This window comes from Phacochoerus africanus, chromosome 4 (assembly GCF_016906955.1).
Source record: "Phacochoerus africanus isolate WHEZ1 chromosome 4, ROS_Pafr_v1, whole genome shotgun sequence".
Lineage (NCBI taxonomy): Eukaryota > Metazoa > Chordata > Mammalia > Artiodactyla > Suidae > Phacochoerus > Phacochoerus africanus.
The window spans coordinates 144,727,553-144,737,291 of record NC_062547.1 but is presented as its reverse complement, the minus strand read 5'-3'; the positions used below and the strand labels follow the sequence as shown (position 1 = coordinate 144,737,291).

General features: G+C 49.5%; 1 long non-coding RNA gene across 1 annotated transcript; it reads left to right on the top strand.

The window, feature by feature from the left end:
• The first annotated feature begins 3,931 nt into the window (after nucleotides 1-3,931).
• LOC125126475 (uncharacterized) lies at nucleotides 3,932-8,651 on the top strand. Its single transcript, XR_007134642.1, has 2 exons — nucleotides 3,932-4,918; nucleotides 7,636-8,651. It is a non-coding gene; the product is annotated as an uncharacterized LOC125126475 (long non-coding RNA).
• Nucleotides 8,652-9,739: the final 1,088 nt, after the last annotated feature.

The window sequence follows — 9,739 nt, the reverse complement described above, 5'->3', positions numbered from 1 at the left end:
TATTTTCCATTGGGCATTTGGCCCTAGAGCGCAGTTTATAAGCAAGATCTGGTGTCTGATGATCTGGGTACAGACACCAGCTCCGTTAGTTACGGGCTTCGTGAGCCTGGCCTAATCATTCAGTGCCTCAGTCTACCCATCTGTAAAATGGAGACCATCATAGCAGCTTCTAGGGGCGCTAAAGTGAAACGGAGATGAGGCCTCTCGTTCGTGTGCGTGGGTGACAGTCCTCAAATCACATCACTGCCGGCCAAGTTTCCTTCCCATGTCTCCACACTCAGACGGTCCAGCCACAGAGCCCCGAGAGGCACACGCTGGGTCACTGACCTGGTCAGCGGTAATGTTTGGGCTCAACTCCAGACATCCTGGGTCCCAGACGTCTCCTAATGTCTTTAATGGCTCTGAGCTCCACTCGCATTTACCAGAAATACATAAATTATGTAATTATGGCTGGCACCAAACAGGACCTGAGGAGGGCAGGCTGAAGAAGCTCCCCTCCGTAGCTGCCCCCGCCCTGGCTGGGCCGAGGCCAGCAGGCCCTCCGCGGCCAGGTAGGAGGCATCCGCGGGCCCGCAGAGGCAGTACTTACTTTGATCGCTTGTCTTTTAACAATGAAGCAGGGGAAAGGAATTCTAACTCGCTTCCCAGCTGGAGGCAAGAGCACTAGACCTGGCAGGACACAATCCTTTATTCACCCTGGAAGACTCTTCCCAACTATTCCCAGGCCGGCAAATTCCTTCTATGAGGCTTCTGTAGCGGGAGGCCCCCAACTGCCTTCGGAGGGAATTTTCTCCTGGATGGTTTAAGTCTGGAGGGACCAGTGAGGGATCGGTTTCTGTCCTACTTTGCTGGTCCTGACAGGGCCACAGAGGCTCTTCCTGCTGCTCTGCCCCTCATAGATGAAGCCTTCCTTGACTCTCAGTTTAAATGTTGGCTCCTCCTTGGAGGGTCCCTCACCCCACACACCCTCCTGGCATCACAAATGTCTCCTCGCAGCTCACACAGCTTTCACGTCTGTTCATTTCTTTCTTTATGCAAGTGAACGAATGCAAATTGTTTGCTCATGGCTGTTTCCTCCGCCGGGCTGGGAGGAGAGCAGAGCAAGGGCCTGTTTTTGTCACAACGGTAACTCCAGGATTCAGGAGTGGGTATTGAGTTGGTCTCACACGCATCACTTCGTTGGCCGTTGGCTTCTCCAAAGGACAAGCTTCTGGATCCCTGGACAATATGAAAACCCTGGGATTCTATGAGGAGAGGGCTGCAAAGAGCCGGGACAAGTTAACCTCCGTGAGTCAGACTCCTACGTACAAGCAAACGCTGAGGGAGGGCTTCCAAGTTTCCAGCTGGCAGTTGCGCTGAAAAGCTGTGCCATGCCATTGTCGGATGACTGCCTGCAGATGCCCTCACACCTTCAGCAAGGTGAGAGCCCTTGCCGGAACGGGGATTTCTGGCCAAAAGGTTTAGCATTCCTTAGCAGTTAAACAGACACTGCCCAGGAAGGGTCCCCAGGAGGAAGAAGAATGGGGATTGGACCGCCTTAAGCCTGCCCTTCAGCTGCAGCATCTTTGGTGTTTGGAGCGCTGCCCTCTGCTCTTCAGTTCCCCACCCCTTTTGCCCCTCCCCTGGGACCCGGGACTGAAAGCTCAGGCAGACACTGTCCCTGGACCCAGCCCCAGTCTGCGGGCTCAGAGAGGGGAGATATTCTTACTGCAGACTCAGACAAGTGCCTTTTCATGTACAGACTAAGGGTGGCATTTCATTCTTTTTTGCTTTTTAGGGCCACACCCGCAGCATATGGAGATTCCCAGGCTAGGGGTTGAATCAGAGCTACAGCTGCCAGCTTTTGCCACAGCCACAGCAACGCGGGATCCGAGCCACATCTGCAAGCTACACCAAGCTCAGGGCAACACTGGATCCTTAATCCACTGAGTGAGGCCAGGGATCGAATCCACATCCTCATGGATCCAAGTCAGGTTTGTTAACTGCTGAGCCAAGAAGGGAACTCCTAAGGGTGGTATTTCAAACTGGGGGTTCACAAGTGCCAGTTTTAGAAAGGCCTCGTTTCTCCTTCTGTGGGCTCTTTCTAGTCCTGTATTTTAACCCGAAAGGGATCCACTGTGACAACTGGCTAATCCCTTAAGCCCATCGCCTCTGTCCTTTATCTTGGCGATTAAGAGCGCTTTGCGTGCATCTTGAAATCATAATGCATTTACACACTGAACAAGCAATCCCACCTGGAAGAATCTGTATTACAGCTACACTTGCACCCAAAGTGCTCCAGGACATTCAGTGAAAACTTGTACTAGCAAAGGACTGAAAGGAGCTTCATGTCCATTGCGAACAGATGCATTAAATAAATCATTGTATTCCCATGGGTAGTCCATGTGGCCATTAAAAAGGAAAGCCTCGGAGTTCCCGTGGTGGCTCAGCGCTTAACGAACCCAACTAGCATCCGTGAGGACTTGGGTTCAATCCCTGGCCTTGCTTAGTGGGTTAAGGATCCGGTGTTGCCGTGAGCTGTGGTGTAGGTTGCAGAGGTGGCTTGGATCCCGAGTTGCTGTGACTGTGGCAGAGACTGGCGGCTGCAGCTCCGATTGGACCCCTAGCCTGGGAACCTCCAGGTGCTGTGGGTGCGACCCTAAAAAAGACCCAAAAAAAGAAAGAAAAGGAAAGAAAGAAAGTCTCTCTGTATTGATAGAGAAAAACACCCAAGAATATTAAAGAAAGCAAGATGCAGAATAGTGTTTAGAGTATATGCTATCATTTACTTTAAAATCGGCATATACCTAAACGCCTGTGTTACATGTATTGAATTGTCAACCCCAAATTCATACGGTGAATTCCTAACCCCCAGGACCGCCAAATGCAACCATACGTGGAAGATAAGGCCTTTACAGAGGTAATTAAGTTAAAATAAGGCCAGGCAATTGGGCCCCAATTAAATACCACTGCTGTCCCTATAAAAAGGGGGAAATTTGGACACAGACACGCACACAGAGAGGATACCACATGAACGCAGAGGCTGGGGTGACTCATCTACCAGCCAAGGAATGTCAAAGATCGCCAGCGAGACCCCAGAAGCCAGAAGTGAGGCCTGGACAAGCCCTCTCTCAGTCTTCAGAAGGAACCAACCCCGTCCACACCCTGACCCTGGAGTTCTAGCCTGCAGCAGCCCCAGTAAACTGATACAGCCTCTGCGCGTGAGGGGGCACGTGTGCCTATACATACACCTACACACAACGGACAAACACACACACACAAATGCCCATGCTATGGGTTGCCTCTAGGGAGGGGAACTGGGGTGGGGGGAAAGAAAATTTCACATTGCTTTTGTACCTTTTGAATTTTGGACTCAGTGTGTAGACATATTACCTTCCAAAGTCCCCCAAGTTTCCCTTAACCCTGCCAGTAAATCATTTTATATACATATATATATGTATATACCTCCAAATAAAAGTAGCCTTCAGGAGACACTTCTCTTCACCCAGAAAATAGCCAAATCTTCCCAATCTAACCTTGGGGTTTCAATATGCTTTAAGCTCTGGTGCCAAGTCTGACCCGTTGGGAGGGGCTGCTTGCAGGAGCGCTGCCTTGACAGGGAGGCCAAGGCCTCCACTGAGCTCGGTGGAGGAGAGCTTATCCATCAATTAGAAGGTCTGCAGGGTGCAGGGAGCTACACCCATCTGCCAACCCTGCCCCCCCGGGACTGGCTCAGCGTGGGAATTTCAGGTTGGTTCGGGGTGTGGACGGTGGTAGGCAGCTGACACCCACCTCCAAGTAATGCGGAGCCCCGACATTCTGGAGAGCTGCTGCAGTGCATGGGTCAGACAGGTGGCTCTGAAACATGTGACACAATGACTCAGCTCACGCCTGAATCCGGGCCAGCTGTGTGTGAAGAAATCCTTTTCCTTTCTAGAGTAAATGGGCAGATGGATAGTCACTGGATGAGTCACGAAGCCCGAGGCCCCAAATGGTTGTGCAGATGGAGAAAAATGAGGTCCCGTGCAGGAGGCGCCCGTCTCCTCGGACTGTGGCTCTGACCCCTGCGTGTGCTGCATCTGCCAGAACGCACGCATTCCAAGAGGCAGACCGGGCTCCCGGGTGGGGGTGGCGCAGAGACTTGGCGTGCCCGTGGGTACTGCCTGGACCTTGGCCACCTCCCAAAGCAGAAATGATCAGAGACCTGGAACGAAACTCAACATGGAAGAAATGACAACCACGGCTGTGAAGCGAATGCCAGGGTCAGCCTAACCCTATTTCTAAATATCGCGGAAGCACGGCCGAGCATGGAAGCCCACGCCTCAGGTGACAGCATTTCGTACTGGCGACAGGATTATTCTGCTCCATGGATCCATCCTCTCTCTGAGGGATAATAGCTAAGGCCTTTGAACAAGATCCGCTCTTTCTGATCCCGTAGAAAGTAAATTTTGCCAGCCAGCAAATCTAGAATATGTATTCTTATGGCAAAAGCCATCCCCTCAGAGATCTGCTGAGAAGGCAGGAGATCAGGAAGACAGGCAAAGAAGACAAGTTCACCTGAAAGAAGGTTGAGATAAAGGTGAATCTGGAGCCTTGAACTCTACCTTCCGTAGACTCAACATTCCGATACTTGGCAAGATTATAAAGCTACAGCCAAAGGGTGATGCTTCTCGTGCACAGAGGTGCTCTGTGGTTCCACAGGTCGGTTTTCCACATCCTTTCCCGAGAAGGGTCATGTCCAGCGCTGGGAGGAGAGAAGTCAACAGGGCAGAACCCTTGTCGTGAAGAGCATGCAGTGTGAGCAAAGGAACAGCCGACCACAGGGAAGACCCACACGTTTTACTAACAAAGTCACGGAACACGTGCTCCAGGAGCAGAGGACAGGGAGACAGGAGGGCTTCCTTTCCAGAGAAGGTGACTTCTGAGCTGCCTTTGAAGGGTAAGTAGGAATCTGCCAGGTCAAAAAAAAGGAGAAGGGAGAGGGCGGACCGCAGGAAGCCCTGTCCAAAGACTCACTAGGAAATGAATAAGGAGCAGCCAGGGAACTGGTGAGCTGGAGGGTGGGGGTTCAGGACCCGATGAAGCTAGAGAGATGGGTGGGCCTTGCATGGCAACTTAGGAGGCCACACACCATCCTCAAGTCGCTGGGGGAGCCCACGCCATCTTCACTCGCATGGGAGTGTCATTCCGTTTCCTGCTACGGAGCTAACTTTGCCCTTAAGGTGAAGAGTGGACCGGAGGCAGGGAGCTGGTGGAAGGGAAACCAGGTAGGAGGCTGCTGACCCCTTCCAGGGGAGAGAGACCAGGAAGCCCTGAATGTCAACGTGTGACCTGAGGGGAAGGACGCCATGTGGGCCACTGAGATGGGGAAAGGATAGGACCTTCCGAAGGAAAGGCTTGGGGAGGAGGATTCTGAGGGTTCCGACTGGGCTTGTGACATCACCCAAAACAGAGGATATGGGGAGGGAAGTGGCAGTGTCGTTTTGGACAGGTCAGGTCTGGGGTGCCGTGGGTCCTCTGGCGACGTGCAGCAAGCAGGTGGCAATACGGGCGTGGAGAGGATTCTGGAGGAAGACGTTTCTTAGGACACACTCTCATCAGGCTTCCATTCCTGGGGTTTGGCTAAGCCACTGCGGACAGATCTGGTGCTGTTCTGAGATGCTGGCTCTAGTCTCGCAGTCCTAATAGCAAGGTAGCTTTCTTCCTCTCTCTCTGAGTGGGGACCAGAATTTGCACAGGCTCGTGGGCCTGGCAGAGAGTCAAAGGGAAACCTAGTCCACGGCTCTGGGGCCTGGCACTGAGCTTCCATCACCAGCCACATGTTTTCCAGGGAAGCATCTCTTATAGGATGAATTCCTGCAGAATCACAGGGGTCTCCTCTGCCCCTGGGGTTCACATAGCCACAAGGAACCTCAAGGTGGGAGAGGAAGAGAGAGGAGACAGTTCCTCTCCCTGGGGGCCCAGTAGGAACTGGCCTCAGGGGAAAAGATGGACTCTAAAAGCAATCGGTGGTTGGTGTTATCTGAAGATGGCCTGGCCAGGGCAGCTAAAGGAGAAGAAAAGAAGTTCCAGCCTATTTTAACGGAAGGGCTCTGATTCTAGACAATTTCAGGATAAGAGCATAATAACATTATTTTACACCTAAAGATGTTTTAGGATGCATGGGCATAAAAGCCCTGCCATTTGCATTATCTGACTTACTGAAAACCATCCCTATAAGCTTGGCTCTATATTAAAGTCATTATCCCCATTTTGTGGATGAGGAAAATTGGGGGCAGAGAGGTTTAATGACCTGCCCCAAATCGCTATCTGCTAAGTGGCATTTCTGAGATGTGGAAGCAGGCTGTCTGACTCTAGAGGCTGCCCTTCTGACCGCAAAGCCCCAGGCTCTCCAGTCCATGTGAGACTTTGAGGCCCTGCTAAAAGTATCGCCACATGTTTATGTCCTCCAAATTGATGGCGAGAGGGCCAAGACTAGACCTTGAACCTGCAATGGCTTTCTGTGGAGTTCTCTGGGGCCAGAAGGTAGACCCAGTATCTGGTATGATGCTATCTCTCCCAGGCACATGACATAGCATCACTCAAGCCCACAGACCTTCACCTTGTGCAGGATGAACTTCATAAAGCCTTCCTTTCCTATGAGACCACACATGGACCCCAACCCTTGGACCAGAGATGCCAAGAGGAACTCAAACGAAGTCAGTCCCAGAAGGCAGGTGGAGAGTCTCATTCACACTGTAAACTCAAAAAGTGCCCTCTGGCAAATCTTGATGTTGGTTTTGTACCCATTTGCCTTTCAGTTCCAAACACTTTAGAGTAGACTGAGAGTTTCTTTCTCTCTTTTTTTTCTTTTATCTTTTTTTTGGGGGGGTGTCATTCTAGAGCCCCACCCACGGCATATGGAAGTTCTCAGGCTAGGGGTCAAATCAGAGCTGTAGCTGCCGGCCGACGCCAGAGCCACAGCAACATGGGATCCGAGCGATGTCTGTGACCTACACCACAGCTCACAGCAACGCTGGATCCTTAACCTACTGAGCAAGGCCAGGGATTGAACCTGCATCCTCATGGATACTAGTTGGATTTGTTTCGACTGTGCCACAACAGGAACTCAGAGATTTCATTATTATTGTTAATTGATTAACAACAGAAACAGCTGTCAGTTACTTACTATGTGCTGGATATTTTGGCAAAACCCCATAACTTCGGACTTAAAACGTGGCTATAATAATGAATTCCTAGACAACCTTCCCCCCATACCTCAAAGGTTAGCATTTACTATATTTGCTCTATATATTTGTGATTTTTTTTCTTCTAAGATGTTGTAGATCTGATGCCCTTTATCCCTCAATACATGAGTCTATTTCCTAAAAGCCTGCCTACAAATCCTGCCTCTCAAAACCACGGTGCAGTTATCTAAACCCTGATACTAGCATTGATGTAATAGTTATCCGATCTGTAAACCTCATTCAGATTTTGCCAAAGTGTCCCTGCGATGTTCCTTTGTGCCCAGCGGTAGGTACTGATTTCACCTGTTACGTCTCTGGACCTCCAGAACAATACCTGAATCTTCGTATTTCCTGACATGAACACGTTTGGTCTGTCTTTCTCATGGTGAGATTCAGGCTACGCATTTTTTTTCCTTTTTTTTTTTTTTAGGAATTCCATGGAAGACATGATGAGTTCCTCTCACTGCCTCCTAGAAGAGACGTGCGGTCATTTAGTCCCAGTAAAAGGTGGTGCCTGTGAGTTTTCTCCACTGTAATGTCATTATTTTACCCTCTGTGATCAATGGGTCACTTGTGAGGAGGTACTTTGAGACTCTGCAAGTATCCTATGATGAATCATTCATCGATGATTCTTGACTGACTCAAATATTACCACGGCTGCCAAACAGTGGCATTCTACGTCATTCCCCCTACAATCACAAGCTGACTTTCAACAGTAGGGAGGAGTTTGCTTGTCTGCCTTATTTATTTATACTGGCATGGACTCATGAATCCTCACTCCATTCAGTTTGTTATAATTCTTCACTACCATCTTTTATTTAGACACTCAAATTGTCCCAGAAGTGTGCCAGGTACTTTATGGAAAATATTTCCTGTAATTCTCAAAGCACCTCTTTGAGGGGTAGGGATTATTTTGCAGACAAAGAAACTGAAACTCAGAGAGATGAACGTTCGCCACATCTAATTGCTGGAGTTTCCAAACTTCTTATGCCAAATGCTTGATATTTATGTACATCCACCTTGTATATAAATCCCCCCCTCCTGATGTTTCTGCCGTATAGGAATTACCCTCTTGCCTCCTATTTTTAAGATGGGAAAATGAGCTCAGAGAGGTTAAGCAATGGGTCACAAAAACTATCATGAGAATTCAGAGGCCTATTTGACATCACGTGTTGTTTTTCAGCAGCTCACGTTGCTCCTTTAAGATGTTTTTCCTTTTGCAGATGGGATCCTTTTTGCCATTTATTTAATTCTATTCAGGGAAGAGGAGGCGAAACTGTGGTGCTTTTTTTTAAAAAACAGATAGCCTGTGTTAGCTTTGGCTACCCTGATTCTAATCAGCACCAAGGCTAGGAAGTTGGGGTGACTTTGACCTTGCTGGAACCCTTGGTGTTCTTGGAAGTTCATGTAGTTGACTGAATAAAAAATGTAATCTCTCGCGGTGAATGTGTTCTTCCTAGTTTTTAAGGAAGATTTTGGGGAGGTCTTTCATCCTGTAGTCATCCTCGAATTTGTTGTCCATGTAAATATGGATTTTTCCATTATTATGTTTGTGTTAATCATAGCACAGTGAAGAAATTTCTCATTCATGAATCAGTGGCCAAGGAACGTTGCTCATAGCTCCATAAAAACAACGCAGACATTTTTGATGCTTAGTTAAAAAGCATCACTCACGCCTAGCTTTGATCCCAAGTGACCTGAAAATGAGGTTTGAGGACCACCGGACTTCTAATCACCCCGGATGCCATTATAAACGCAGAGTCTGGGGTCTTGTCCCGCACTCACCAAATCAGAATTCTTCAGTTTTAACAAGCTTCCCAGAGACCCCTGAAGCTCACTAAAGTGGACGTGCATGCTGGTGCCTCTGACCAAGCTTCTTTCTAAGGGCTCACAGTGGTGATGGCTTTGTACCCACAACGTCAGCCTTTGGGATCCTTGACCTCTGCCCTGCCTTCTGCCCGCAGCAGGTCGTCACGGGTCATCTGTGGTCCCACTGCCTCTGGGGGACGAGCCTGCAGGCAGCATCATTCTCCAGGTTTTCCCAGGACAGGATCTGAGCACAGTGTTTGGCAGCCCTGAGCAAAGATCTCAGAAGCATCATCTTTCGGGGGAGGGGAGCCAAACCCCTCTTCTAGGCTCTGGTTAAAACCAGTGCAAATTAAAATACAAAAAACAAAAATAAAAAAACCAGCTGTTGATTCACAAAGCAGAGTCCTGCCTGCATTTAGGAAAGGTTACTTTATCCCCAAACCAGGATCACTGCGAAGTGACTGACTTACCTGCACGTGGGGTACTTGTAGCTTCTCTCCAGCTCTGCCTCACCCCGCCCCCACCCTCAGCCTTTCATGGAGGCTGAAACCAGTCTAGGCTGTAAATGGAGCCATGTGCAGATGGTACCTGTCACAGCAGCTCCCAAGGCAAATGAGCAGTGGTCGTGACATGCAGGTAAAGGCTTAAGGGCCAGCTCTTTGGGGGAGGGGCTGGTTTGTACATGTGGTGATTTCCGTGATGGATATACTCCCATCCTGGCCAAC